Below are 10,659 nucleotides of genomic sequence, written 5' to 3'. Positions count from 1 at the left end.
GGCAAGCCCTGCTCCTGCCGGGAGGGCTGGGTGGACCTCTAGCTGCTGCTGCTGCTGCTGCTGCTGCTGCTGGGGGTCCATGACTGCGGCGCCTGGGGTCTGTGTGCCTATGGCTCCTCAGACCGCATGCTGTGCAGGCTGAGTGTGTCTGGGAGGGGCCCTTTAAGGGAGCGGCTAGCTGTTGCCCCGGAAGCGCTAGTCCGCCCGGTGACCCTGTCTGCAGCTGTGCCTAGCATCCCTATTTCGATGTGTGCTACTTTGGCGTGTAGACGTTCCCTCGCTGCGCCTATTTCGATGTTGGGCTGCGCAACGTCGAAGTTGAACATCGACGTTGCCAGCCCTGGAGGACGTATAGACGCTATTCATCGAAATAGCCTATTTCGATGTCGCCACATCGAAATACGCTACTTCGATGTAGGCTTCACGTGTAGACGTAGCCTACATGTTCAGAAGGAGTGAAGCAAGTCCTGGAGTGTAGTCGGAGGACTTCCACCAGAAGGACTTATGAGCACAAGTGGACACGATTTACCTCCTGGTGCTCTTCCAAGCAGTTGACACCTCTGGACGCCCCTATATCCACAACTCTGGACTACCTGCTAGAACTCAAACAAAAGGGTCTCTCTCTATCCTTGATAAAGGTTCATCTCACGGCTATATCAGCTTTTCGACACAAAGAGGAGGGATCAACCATATTCGCCCATCCTGTTGTCACGCGTTTCGTAAAGGGGTTGGCAAATCTGTATCCCCCTCGGACACCGATACCACCGTCACAGAGTTTGGATTTGGTCCTCCACACGCTGTCGGGACCGCCCCTTGAGCCATTGGCTACGGTTCCCCTCCATTTACTTACCATGAAGACAACCTTCCTTCTTGCAATTATATCAGCCCGTCGGGTGAGCAAGCTTGCAGCAATAATGGCCACACCGCCCTGCACAGTGTTCTCAAAAGAAGCGGTGGTCTTGCAATTACACCCAGCCTTCGTTCCAAAGGTCTCTTCAGACTTCCACATTAATGAACCGATAGTATTACCCTCGTTTTATCCTAAGCCTCACAACTCCAGCAAGGAGGCACGGCTGCACTTATTAGACGTGAGAAGGGCGTTGGCCTTTTACATAGATAGGACTAAGCCTTTCCGGAAAACGGACAGACTCCTGGTGTCCCTGGCACCCAGGTCAAAAGGGGAAGGCCTATCTTCACAGAGGATTTCAAACCACATCGTGTCATGCATAAGACTGTGCTATGAGCTTCGCAAGACTCCTCTGCCAGTTCCGCCCAGGGCTCACTCCACTAGAGCGATGGCAACGTCGACTACCTTCTTCAAGGGAATCGCGCTGAGAGACATCTGCAGAGCGGCGACTTGGTCATCCTACGACACTTTTGCCAAGCACTACGCCATGCACCGGATGTTTGATGAGGATACACGCCTGTCGACAGCAGTCCTTTCAAGGGCAAGCTGCACATAAATCGGGTACCCATCTCCTTTTTTGGGGGCGGGTTACTGCTGGGTAGTCAGCTACTGTGGAGCACCCACGGGGACCACTCGAAGAAGAAAGAGAAGTTACTCACCTGTGTAGTAACAATGGTTCTTTGAGATGTGTCCCCGTGGGCGCTCCACTACCCACCCGTTCCTCCCCACTTCGGAGCTCTGTTTCGTGTTTTTCAGGGACATCCGGAGCGGTTGATCAGGAACTGGCGGGGACCAGATTGCGCACGAAGGACCGACGCGCATCGGCGCATGCGTGATCTGACGGAGACTGCTGAAAATTTTCCAATCTGCGGCGCCAGGGCGAGCCCGACACCTACTGTGGAGCACCCACGGTGACACATCTCGAAGAAACATTGTTACTACACAGGTAAATAACTTCTCTTTCATCACAATTGGCTTAATAGAAGAGGAGGCAATTAGATTTTGATTACTCCTTTTAATTATTATTTCTAGACTCTCCTAAGTATCGTACCATCAGGGAAACTGGACCATTGGGACATTAATAACATGTATGTCAGAACATCGACTACTATTGCTAAAGAGTTAAATTTAACTAACTGCTGGATATGCACCGTCCACCCGGACAGCTCCAAAGCTGGTGTGCCACTCATTCCTCTCCCACTCTCTGAACAACTAATCACGTGTTCGCCACGACCCCCTTCGCTGAATATTGAAAGACCTATTGAACTCAACCCTGACCGGCAGCCCACATGGGCTGATGCTTTACTTAACAACACTGATTATTTATTTGTTAAATCGGTAACCAGGAGTTGGTGCTGGAGGTGTAATGGCACCGAGGTTTATAAAACCATTCACCTAAAGATGGGAAGTGCTCATGCAGCGGTAAAAAGGGAAGAAATCAGAACTGAAGAGATTGTTATAAAAGCAATACCAGTGGGGGAGAGTGAGTGTATGAATTATGTTTTAAAAGACGGAATAATCATAATGGGTCAATGGCAGAGAAACGTAAATTATTATTGGTCAAAAACAAACATAGAAATGGATAATGTTGCTCGAATGAAAAATACTGGCTTTGATAGAGTATCTAAATATGAATATGTAAATATGACTGGATTATACCATTGTAACATATCAGGTGGGCTAACTGGAAAGAAGGTCCCGTTTACGGGATACTATGACCACTATACCACAGAATATATGAAAGATCATTGTGCACAGCCCATGGTAGCATTAACTGGGCATTATTTCATATGCGGCAAAAGGGTTTATAAACAACTGCCTGCTGGCTGGAAGGGATCATGTTACCTAGGATATATTCTTCCAGCGGTCCAGATTCATAATAAATTGCCCATAGGTAAAACCAGGAATGTGAGAGATTTGCCAGACCCCGAAATTATGAAAACTCCACCTTTATATTATAATGAAGTGATGGGGTGGGCCTGGCTACCTCCCTTAGGTGTAGTGAGATTAGGCAAATTAATGATTAAGTTACAAGCAATCCTTGAAATAATGGCAAACGAAACGGGGCAAGCCCTAATAGAACTCGCAACTGAGAAACGCGAGATAAGCAAGGCAGTCAGACAGAATAGAATTGCCCTTGACATGATTCTAGCGGCAAAGGGAGGAGTCTGCGCCCTTATTGGCAGGGAATGCTGCGTTTATATCCCAGACAATCATGATTCAATTATAAACAGAGCCAAACAAATTATGAAGATTGCGTACATCCCGCCAGAGCCACCATCAGTCTTAGATTCCATCAATCCAGCCAAATGGGACCTCTGGTCCTGGATCTTCAAGCCCCTTGGATACTTGGGAGGACAAATTTTACAAGGATTCATCACGTTTATATTAATTATGGTTGCAATAGGGTTAATTGTCTTACTGTTTAAATGTGTAATCAGGTGTTTACAATATTGTTGCAAATTTTGTTGTAAATCAAAATTATCAAAGAAAACTTCCAAAGTAGATATGCAAATCATAGAAGAGCGCAATCAAGTTATATTGATTGGGATGTAAATTTGTGATTAGTGTACTTGTAAATAATGTAAATACAAAGATTATGTAACATGACTTCAATTTACTGGGAAGGCTAAAGGACTTAGAGAAGACCTTAATTGGCATCTAACTGGCTTGAAAGGAACCCCTTGTGTTCCCAATCTTCATGTTGCCTGCAAATGCCAAAGAGCTTGCCCTTCCCCACGTGGCCGCGGGGGCATGTCAGGGATTTTTTCATCCCTTGGGCATTATCGTCCCCATGAGTCAGGGGAAACAAGCCTTTGCCCATAAAACATCAATGCAGGCACATGAAAAATCTAAAGTATCAAAGGCTGCCATTTAGCAGCCCCCCCTCAACAGTCACTCTGAGTCAGTTGGTTTCCCCGGTAACCTGAACTCATGAATTATTCATGATCAATGGTTCAAAATCATGGCCTCTCATTGGATAAACACCTGGGTTTCCAGAATTTTCTGAGGGTGAGAGGGCCTGACTGAAAACAGGTGAATAGAATTCTTGTATTATAATCAGATCATGAATTATTCATAAGGACACTGTATATAAGCAGGAGCTGCCCGCAGTTCGGGGGCCCTTGGGAGTACAGCAAGGATCTGCCCCCTGCACAGGGAGGTGTGGCTGCGAAAAGCGGCGTCCACCAGTTCCTTAGGCCAGCTCTTAAGAGCGAAGAGCCTGAGCTGAAATCACTAGCGGCACTGTTTAACATCGCAGCGCCAAAGAGCTGAAATCACAGCGGCGCTCGCCACACCTCAGCAGCGCTTGCCAGAGCTGATTAAATCATCACAGCGCCTGGCCTACCTGAGTGGCCCGACTGGCGCAGTAGCGGCGCCAGCGCACCAGCGCCACACCGGCCCCAAGCAACGCATTGCGTCGAGGAGCGGCAAGTGGGTCCCTCGGCCAAACCGCCAGGTGGCGAACTGGCCCCCACTCCGGTGGGGGTACTGGGTACTGCATACCTGGCGGCGTAACCAGGTGCCCGCCAACACGTGACATCATCAACGCTCCCCAACACTGACGCTTGCTACGCCTACAGTGACATCTCATCTGGACGTGAGTTCTTTCACTGGACTGACAACAAAACACGTAAACTTCATCATTAGGCCCGTGGCATAGCCCGGAGCCATACTACCAACTTTGACACTACACCTATATTTAAAGACATACACATCACTTTGGGTACCGGGACCCCTAGTAGGGGGACGGGTCATTCCCCTGCCGTGCCCTCTTCTGGGCCAAGGGGAAGGCAGTGCCCGGAGGCCCGACTTTAGGGCCAGGCCCGAAAACCCACATCTAAAAGAGAAAAATAACCTAATATGGTACACGTAATTAATAATTTATCTTTATTTCCTTACAATAGTTATTGTAGTAGTTAATACGTAAGTGTTTTAAGTTTAGACCTGGTATTACATAATAGGATTGTTGTGGTGAAGGCTTTGCCTCCCATCATCCAAACTTACCTTTCAATTTGCCTTTGTTCTTTCCTATCCTTCAAGCTTCAAGCACAGGCTGTGGGGCAATAGTATCCCAGTCTGTAGGTTGGCCTTGAGAGCAAATCCGGTGGGGGCTCCAAGGTTCTTCCGTTTAGGCCGGAGTAGCGACCCGGTCAGGGATAGTGGGCAGGGAGTAGCGCCCCTGCCTCGTCCCAAAGAAGCATACAGATGCATATTTGCAGGTAGGGACTAGCAACCCTTGCCCGCACCTCTATGGAGGCAGCCATAAAGGCTTAAATACCTCTACCTTTTTCCTCAGATCTTACCTAGCTATAATTAACTATTTTGCCTTCCGGCTTAATAAAGATCATAATGCAGGTCATCACCATGGAACAGTTAATAATAGTAAGTCTTTAAAGCTTTTAGTTGACATAGGATTGGTTTTATTTATTAGTTGTTGTTCTTTGTTATATCCCTAAATAAACTGTTACTCTGTTTTGCCTTTTAATCAGTGCCCACTCAGTCTTCATTCTCCATGCCTGCCACTGCCTGCCAGGGGCGCTAAGAGCGATCTAGGTGGAGGTCACGTGCACTACCCCTGTTTCTCTCACTGGTGGGGGGTGGAGTGGGTCTGCAACACACTCCCTCCTTGAGGGCGGGTCTCCGGGGATCCGGACAAATACCGCGGGGAGCCTCGTTATCCGGTTGCGCTGGCCGGGCGGCCCAGAGCGGGTTGTGAGAGGTTACCAATTCCCCGCGACATGCTTCCATCTGCACTTCCATCTGCACCAGGACATCACAGCTGTACCACCAAAAGAGGAGACAGAGTATCTTCATTGGGATCTCCCTGGAGTTCCTCCCCAACACCTTAAAATTAGCTTAGAAGAGTTGTAGGTCCCAGGTTTTAGCTATACATCATCCAAAATATAAACTTTCTTTATTTTCCTTTTTAGGGTTCTTCCTCATTCTGATTAAATGGGTATTCAGGCCGAGGCTTGATGCCTTTTGCATACAATCCCGACACTACTATTTAGTTGTATGTTTATGATCATATGCTTGTTATTGCTTGATTGATTATTCTTGTTCCCATTTTCCAGTTGTTGTAATTTAACCTAATAGATTTGCAAATTTACTTAACGTGTTTCCCTCATTCTTTATGCTACACTGGGAGTGGGGAACACATTGGGATTATCCAATACTGGTGGATAGATATGGGAAAAGAGGGGTTCCTTTATCTTTTGAAACAGGGGCTGCCTTGCCTTTCCCCTTTCCACATACACTTTCCCTTAGTTGCCTCTGTCCCCTGGGTAACAATGGGAAGGCATGAATGTCAACATCAGAATACTTGAAGCCTTCTTCAAGTTGTTAAGACTCCAGGTTCAAGTAAAAAAATGCCATGGATTTTATATAAGCCCCACCCATGACTCATATATAATAACAAAAGTGATGCCTAGAAAATTAACCAAGATGAGGTGAACATGGCCATGCCAAGCAAGTCCGAGAAATACTTGGGACTTAAGGTTGACCCATGGATCCGGTTTTCCAAACCAGCATTGGCAAACAAGCTTGAAACCCGGCTAAAAAGAATCAGCAAAGCTCCTTTGAAACAATCATGAAAGCTTCAGCTCAACAACTCCACTTCACCAAGAATCATCTCTCTCTCTAATCATACTGACTGCAGAAAGAATATGCTGTCTTCCCCTCATGACAACATAAGTAGAGCCATCAAGGAATGGCTCCATTTAGCAGCCGATACCTGCAACAGTTTTATTTACACCAGAATCAAAGATTGTGCAATGGGAGTGGTGAGACTGGCCAGCCTAATTCCATCTATCCAGGCAAAATGATGGCATAAAATTGCTCACTCTGGAAATGAAACAATATGAGCTATTGCACTGGATAATATAGAAAAAGAATTCCAGAATTTCTGGGTGGTTGCTGGGGGTAGCAAAGATGAAATCCCCAAAATAACAGGCCCAGTATTAATTGATTAGAAGTTATCATATAACACTATGGAAATCTTGAACAAATAGGAAACACCAACACCTAAAATAATATAGGCACAACCATGTAACTGGAGAAACCTTGAATTCTCCCAATGGAAGAATTTATAGTGCCAAGGTATAGGCTGAACTGCTCTAGTCCAGCACCCTCAGGAGTGGACTGGTGCTACATGAGAGAATTTGTTGAACTATGGGAGGTCAGTATTGTATATCAGAATTACCAACACTTTCACTCCTTACTAGGCTCTTAAAACACATATGTGGTAAATGGAAGCTAAATAACAGCACAGAACACCAGGAACCAGAACTGTGGCCTGTAAACAAACTTTATCAGACCATGGGATACTTGGGCATACCCATGATAAGTGGACATCTGAGTAACTAAAATCATGCCAGGCCATAAATGTTGCCAAATGAGAAAGTGCTTCACAAGAGGTTCAATCAATGGTTGCAGTTTCACTGAAGGTTCTCTGAACGCCAGTTCCTGACTGCTCTCAAATTAAGATCAAATGTATATCCCACCTGAGACTATTCAGGGGATGGAAAGAATAACAAAGTCGTTAAATGCCGATACTGAGCATCACCATATTAGTCATTATATCATATCCTTGGACAGAGAGCTCACATAGGAAGACCCAACAAACTCTGTGACATTCTGCAATGCAAAGCTAAAAGACTAAAATGAATGGTTTACCAAGAGCCACACACTTGCTCACAACTGATGGAGAACTGAGGAAACTGGACCTTTCCTTTGTAAGGGAGGAAACAGCTTTGGTAATAGATGCCACAGTCCAGTATAAATACAAAGCAGACCCCTCTGATGATAGACAGACCTCATGTGTCTTCCACATATTGCTTCATCGCTGGAAATCAAGTAATCTGCTCTTTTTCCAAAGCCTAAACACAATGTCTTTTGAACTTTGTGCCTCAATCTCAAAATGCATCCCCATTTTCCCAACTTCTTCCTTCCACAATTGCTAGATCAGGATGCATGGTTTTTCTTAGCCACCACATACATCCACTTTACATTCTGGAAACGGTCTTCAAACAAAGTCTCTTCTAAGATTCGGGGAGAATTTGGGATAGTTCTTATTCTGTCTTTACCAGCATTCTCCCTCAGGCTCTGCAGACTCAGAAATTCAACATATTTTAAAATACACTGCCATGTCTGTCTTCTGTGAAGCAAATCATATTTAAGACACTCCATGACTTTTATTCATTAACGCAACTCTGTAATTTTTAACAAGCCATGATAATTTCATGCACTGCAGCATAAAAGGAAAGACTTTCAGTGCACTGAAAACTGTAAAAACTGCAAGCTGTCAGTTTAAATTTAAGTATTGTTCATAGTCCTGCTTGCAAGCTATGGGGCTTTGTCGAAAGGTTCCCTCTATTTTTTCCATCCATGTGCAGCACAAATTTTGTTATGTGCACTGAGGCATGTATAGATGTGCACCATCAGTTGAAACACATGCTGCAGGATGTGGCAGCTGTGTGCACTCTGCTAATCAGCTGGGTGGCATCTGAATCTGTCCTGGGCGACTGGCCGAATTCTCAGTTTACAGGGAATACTGCTCTGCAGAGCAGTATCCTGGGGGATTTGGGACTCTGCTTTAGGGAGCAGCCTGCTTCATCTTCCTGTTTTTGAGTTCTTGTGTTACTACTTTACTCACTTAGAACGGTGTTAAGATGCCACCTTCCAATGGGCATATTTATATTATTATTATTATTATTATTATTTAACTTTTCTGTGATGAACACAGCATTCCTCAATGTTTCCCTATATTATTGTAAACCATCTCCCAGGCTTGAATATTGAGAGTATCATAGAATCCTAGGACTCAAAGGGATCTCTGGAGGTCATTGAGTCCAACACCTGCCCAAAGCATGACCAACCCCAACTAAGTCATACCATCCAGGACTTCGTAAAACCAGGACTTGAAAATCTCTAAGGATGGAGATTTCATCACCTCTCTAGGTAACACATTATTCCTAGTACCATTCTTCCTAAGCAATCTTTATTCCTGTTCTTTCTCTTCCTGCTTCTTGAGCAGTTACTTTTATAGTGTATCCCTGGAAGATGTATTTTGGGTTGAATTATTATTAATTTTTCAATCCCAGTGACAGGATAGGGTCTAGGCTGTGTTACAGTTATAAAGTAGATGTCATTTCACCTGTGAAGAAGAGAATCTGTTTGTTGCTTTCTTCAGGCAATCTCCATCACCTTGTTCCTCAGGCTGTAGGTTAGAGAGTTCAGTATGGGCACCATAACTGCATACAACACTGAAACCACTTTGTTATGGTCCACTGAGTAGCTGGAGCTGGTCTCTAGGTACATGAAGGAACCTCTGTAGAATAAGGCAACAGAGAACAGATGAGAAGCACAGGTGGAGAAAGCTTTGTGCCTGTCCTCAGAGGAATGGATCCTCAGGATACTGGCCAGGACAGATAGGCAGGATGCAAGGATGATAACCGTGGAGCATAACACATTGAACCCAACTGCAGTGAAAAGCACCATCTCATTGACATAAGTGTTACAGCAGAAGAGCTCTAGGAGTGGAGGCTCATTGCAGAAGAAATGATTGATCTTAGTGAAATGTCAAAAGAGAAGTCAGAATATGGAAACAGCACGTATGGCTGAGCAGATCACATCACCAAAGTAAGCACTAGCCCAACACAGAACCTCTGGGACACAGTAGCTATATAATGCTTAGGGGTCACAGACTATCATAGGCCATGGTAGCCAGCAGATAGCACTCAGTGGTGACACAGACTGCCAAGGAAAACAGCTGAGTGGCACACCCAGTGAAGGAAATGGCTTTGCTCTGTACTAAGAAGTTCACCAGCAATTGGGGGGCAGGGGGGAGCGATGGTGGATGTGCACAGGACAGAGGAGCAGACAGGTGTCCACAGGCAATAGTGCAATTAAACAGCACCTTGGCCCCTCCTCAGGAGAGTTGTATCTTTAATTGCCAAGTGGACAGCCTATGTGTTGTTAAATAGAGGTAACATGGGGATTCAAAAGCAGGGGGTGAAGAACCCTAATACCAGAAGTGGGGATTGAACCCACGTGGGCATACACCCATTGGATCTTAAGTCCAACGCCTTAACCACTCGGCCATTCTGGTGAAGGCACACTAATACCTACAATGCACCATGGTGATATTTACCAAAACCTGACTCTACACCATATTTGAAGCATTGCCATTAGTGAGCAGACCTGAGGGTTACCTGGATAATTACGGGGCTTCTTTGTCAGCAAAAACAGGGCATGAAAGGTGTGAGAGTTAGGGCTCCTCATGAGTGCAGGGGCCATGGGGCTGGTCTGAAAACGGCCTCCATTGGTGGTGAGTTGTGTTTAAACTTCACTCTGAAGCAGGTAGATTGGCCAGAGCCTATCAGGGATGGGGCTAAGGCTAATGTGCTCAATAGTAAGCAGCAGGTTTAAAACAAACACAAGGAAGTGCTTTACATAATGTGTTCAACCTGTGGGACTCATTGACAGGGCAAGCTATAAAAAAAAGTTAGATAAGTTCATGCAGAATTGGTCCATCAATAGCTATTAGCCAGGGTGGGCAGGGACATGACCCCCTACTCTCAGCATCCCTGAGCCTCTGGCTACCTAATGATGGGGCTCTGCAACAGGGGACAGACCACTTGATCACTCTTCTATTCTTTTCATTATCTCTGAAGCACCCAGCATTGACCACTGTCAGAAGACAGGAAACAGGCTGGGCAGACCTTTGGTCTGACCTGGTATGGCTGGTC

The 10,659-nt window shown here is 45.7% G+C and overlaps 1 non-coding gene across 1 annotated transcript; it reads right to left on the bottom strand.

Annotated features, from left to right (window-relative positions):
• Nucleotides 1-9,936: 9,936 nt before the first annotated feature.
• Nucleotides 9,937-10,019, bottom strand: TRNAL-UAA (transfer RNA leucine (anticodon UAA)). The gene has a single exon. It is a non-coding gene; the product is annotated as a tRNA-Leu (tRNA).
• Nucleotides 10,020-10,659: the final 640 nt, after the last annotated feature.

Source organism: Carettochelys insculpta, chromosome 6 (genome assembly GCF_033958435.1).
Source record: "Carettochelys insculpta isolate YL-2023 chromosome 6, ASM3395843v1, whole genome shotgun sequence".
In the NCBI taxonomy this organism is placed as follows: Eukaryota; Metazoa; Chordata; order Testudines; family Carettochelyidae; genus Carettochelys; species Carettochelys insculpta.
This window is presented reverse-complemented; position numbering and strand designations above follow the sequence as displayed.